The 4,144-nt window shown below is 43.7% G+C and overlaps 1 pseudogene; it reads left to right on the forward strand.

Moving 5' to 3' along the window:
- Positions 1 to 1,529: 1,529 nt before the first annotated feature.
- On the forward strand, positions 1,530 to 2,514 carry LOC129023615 (homer protein homolog 2-like; annotated as a pseudogene).
- Positions 2,515 to 4,144: the final 1,630 nt, after the last annotated feature.

The raw sequence follows: 4,144 nt of genomic DNA on the forward strand, positions 1-4,144 counted from the left end.
TGGAGTTGGTTGGACAAGTTAATCCTAGTGGGGGAAGCACATACCTCACAGACTCCGGGAAGGGCCGATTCACTACCTCCAGAGATAACGCCAAGAACACACTTTGTCTGCAAATGAACAGCCTGAAAACCGAGGACACGGCCCTGTATTAGTGTACCAGAGACAGTGAGGGGAGGTCAGTGTGAGCCCAGACACAAACCTCCCTGCAGGGCCATGCGGGTGGTTTCCTTTCTCAGCTGCAGGAGGCGGGCTCATTGTTGCAGGACTCTGGAGACTTATTAGGTTGTGATATTTTACTATGGTTATTTATCATGAACTTTTTTATTGGGAATTGTGTTTTATTAATTCTTATTTTATATGTAAGGTTATTTTTTTAAAATACATACCTTCAAGAAATAATTCTTCCTAATAATTTGCACTTGTTCTTTTTAGAGTTTTGTTAACATCTGTTGATATCAGCTACTACATAGCTATAGGGACATTAATTTACATCTATAGACATATGTGTAAATACACAAACTTATACATATATGTGGTCTTGTATATTTAATAATAAAATTATAATATATAACAATTATAAAATATATCCTAAAGAATGAAACAGATAAATTATAGTAATCCATAATTCCTTTCAATCATTGCCTATAGTTTACATAAATTGATGTCTATTTGTAACCTTAAACATAGTGTACTGGTCATTTTCAAACAGCCAAGAACAAATTTCGAATGTCGTTGTCACACACACAAAAATAAAAATTTGAGGATTTGAGGTGATATACATGTCAATCAGCTTGATTCAATTATTCCATATTGCATTCATAAATCATAACATAGCTTTATTCACTATAAATACATACAACCAAAATTTCTCAATTTTCAATGAAATTTTAATTATACATATTTTATCTGTCCTAGATCATGAATGTTTTTCTGTCAGGATGTGATTAGATTGTCCTGAGAAACAAATTCAGCCTCCTGCCTCCTGAAGGCTTCAGGAAGCAGCTCCTAGATGGGGAGAAGCAGGCAACCCGTGTGTGTCCACAGGACCCGGAGCCTCTCTGTCCTTGGATTAGGCCCCCTCCTCAGGATTACAGGGCTCTTCAGTTTTCTCAACATGCTGTTATACCAGAGAAGCACAAAACACTTAATTTCATTATACTTTGCTTCAATTTTTCAAAACAACACAAAGGTAATAATTTTAACAATAAACATATTACAACCTACTATACATGAGACCCTTCCTGTGCTTCAAGGTTTCTTCCCAGGACTTTGTATGTATTACATATTTTCAGTTTTTTTCTGTGATGGAATGTTGACGTCTCCTTATTACAGATTATTCTTTTAATTTGTCTCTTAGAATGATTTTTTCCAGAGCCCCCACCCGCCCGCGCCTGGCGGAATGGAGCAGCGCCAGGGATGAGCCAGGCGCGCAGGGGCCGCTGCATGTGACGTGCGAGGAGCGAAGCCCAGCAGGCCGAGAGCCAGCGCGAGAGGCCGGGTCGGAAGCAGCCGCCAGAGCAGCATCAGAGATGGGAGAACAGCCCATCTTCACCACCCGAGCGCGGGTCTTCCAGATTGACCCCAACACCAAGAACTGGATGCCTGCAAGCAACAAGCGGTCACCATTTCCTGCTTCTATGATGTTGCAAGTAACAGCTATGGGATCATCAGTGTGGACAGAGCCAAGGTGACTATAAACAGCACAGTCACACTGAATATGACCTTCACCAACACGTCACAGCCGTCTGGGCAGTGGGCCGACAGCGAGCCAACACGGTGTTTGGTTTGGGGTTTTCCTCTGAGCAGCTGCTGACAATGTTTGCAGAGAAATTCCAGGAGGTGGAAGAAGCGGCCAATACAGCCAAAGACAAGACCCAGGAGAACATGGAGCCCTCGAGTAATCATCCTGAGAATCAGGGCGTGGAGCCCCATCTTCTACTCCGGCATCCAGTGTCAACGGGACAGACGATGAAAGGCTTCTCAGGCCACTGCAGCCGACACGCACCTGCAGTCTGGGAACCACAAGCTGAAGGCAGCCTCAACGCAGAGTGCTGCCGACGGGAAGAAGTGGGAGATGGAGCTGCAGACCCGGCGGGAGAGCGACGCCCGGCTGACCACGGCGCTGCTGGGGTCGGAGGCCAGTGTGGAGCAGAGGAAGAGGCCGTGAGACCCACAGAGAGAAGGACAAGAATACGCAGCTGAGGAGGAGGATCGAGGAGCTGGAGGTCAAGCTCCGAGAAAAGGAGGCAGAGCTGGAAGATCTCCGAAAACAAAGTGAAACCACACCTCAGCTCAGGTCAGAGTGCGACTGTCTCTGAGAAGATGGAGGCGGCAGAGAGAGGATCAAAACCTCGAAGACAAAGTGCGTTCCATAAAGACAGACACTGAGAAGAGCAAATCCCGACAGCGCCACCTGGAGGTGGAGGTGAAGAGCTTCCTGGAGGCGCTGGACGGGAAGATCCACTACCTGCAGGACTTCTGCCCAGGCCTCCCAAGCTGGGCACCAACAACTAGGGTTGGCCGAGGCCTGGGACCCCCACCGTGAGTCCCAAGCGTGTGTGGGAGACTAGATGGCGCTAGAACGTTCCCTGTGTGCGTTGCTTCTGTAAATGCAGGCGCAGTGTGTCGTGTTTTCAAACCAGTTGTGCCATCCACTCACTCCTTTCCAGAATAGAAATCTCCTCTCGCTTCTCTGGCCTTGTGAGGGTGTGGACAACTGGAAGATTCTGACTCAGGAATCCAGAACTAGGTCTACCTTCAACATTTACATAGTCAGGGCAGGGATGTTTGTATCTTTCATAAGGGTTGTTGGAACCATATGAACTGAAAAAAAGCATTTTCTCATTCAAATATTGATATTCTTTACACCAGACCATCGGGCTCCTTTTATCCAATAGCATTCAGAGTATTTGAAGGTCCTCCAGGCGCCAGCTTTGGGGCGCACAGAGAGAACAACATTCCCCTCCGACAACATTGGGAAGCTTTAAAATAACTGTCTAGTGGAGACTTACCCAGAGATGGAAAACAGGTTTCTGGTGAGTACATTTTCTGGCTTGGGAATCACCTGTATCCCTGATCCTGCCCCCTGCCCCCCAGTTTGTATGGTTGCGACAGTGTTCCATTTCTTGGTTTTAATTTCTGAGCAGATGATTGTGGTGTGAGAACAGCACACAGTGAGGGTGCCTAGCACAACGCCTGGCACAAAGTAGGTGCTTATTAAATATTTGTTCAATTAAAAAAAAGAGGGAGGCTGAGGCAGGAGAATCGCTTGAACCTGGGAGGCGGAGGTTGTGGTGAGCCGAGATGGCGCCACTTCACTCCAGCCTGGCGACAGAGCAAGACTCCGTTTCGAAAAAATACAATAAATAAATAAATAAATAAAATACAAAAACATTTTTTCCAAGCCCCATTCAAAATCATGGTATTGCTAGAGGTGTAATAGTTGGACCAACATTGAAAATACATTCCATTTAGTTCATGTGCGTGCAAATATCCTTTTTTCTTTAAGAATTGTTCTCAGTTGTAATATTACAAAAAATATTGGTAATTTATACTATTCTACATGTTTTATTTATATAAGAAAAAAATTACACATAAGAAAAAATGCATAGACCTGAAATGTATCACCAGAGAGTTTCTGTCAAATGTGAATGCCCTTGTTCCCAACACCTAAGGTAGCCTGAAGAGCAAGTCCTTCCCCTCTCAACCTGCATCTTTTTCTGTGCTTGCAGTCAACTCCTGCATGGGGAAATGTTTTGATTTCTGACACTATAGATCCATTTTTTTTCTGTTTTGAACTTTATATAAATGCAATCAAACATTGTAGACCTTAATTTGGTAAGGGGCTACATTGCTATATTTGAGGTTATTTCATGCTATTTAATGTATTAAATTAGATCAAGATATTATCATTTATTCAAGTAATGGGCTGACTCTGATATGAAACCTCAAAGTTTTCACATATATATGGAGAGAGAGAGGGAGAGAGAGAGAGAGAGAGAGAGAGAGAGAGATGAGGGAGAGAGGTTTTATATCTGAGTCAGTCTGTTAAATAAGTAAGTGACAATATTTTGATTTATTTTCCTGTAAATCGACTTTAAATTTGTTTCCAGTTTATGAATGTCATAAACAAAGCTGTTACAAA

Source organism: Pongo pygmaeus, chromosome 23 (assembly GCF_028885625.2).
Source record: "Pongo pygmaeus isolate AG05252 chromosome 23, NHGRI_mPonPyg2-v2.0_pri, whole genome shotgun sequence".
In the NCBI taxonomy this organism is placed as follows: domain Eukaryota; kingdom Metazoa; phylum Chordata; class Mammalia; order Primates; family Hominidae; genus Pongo; species Pongo pygmaeus.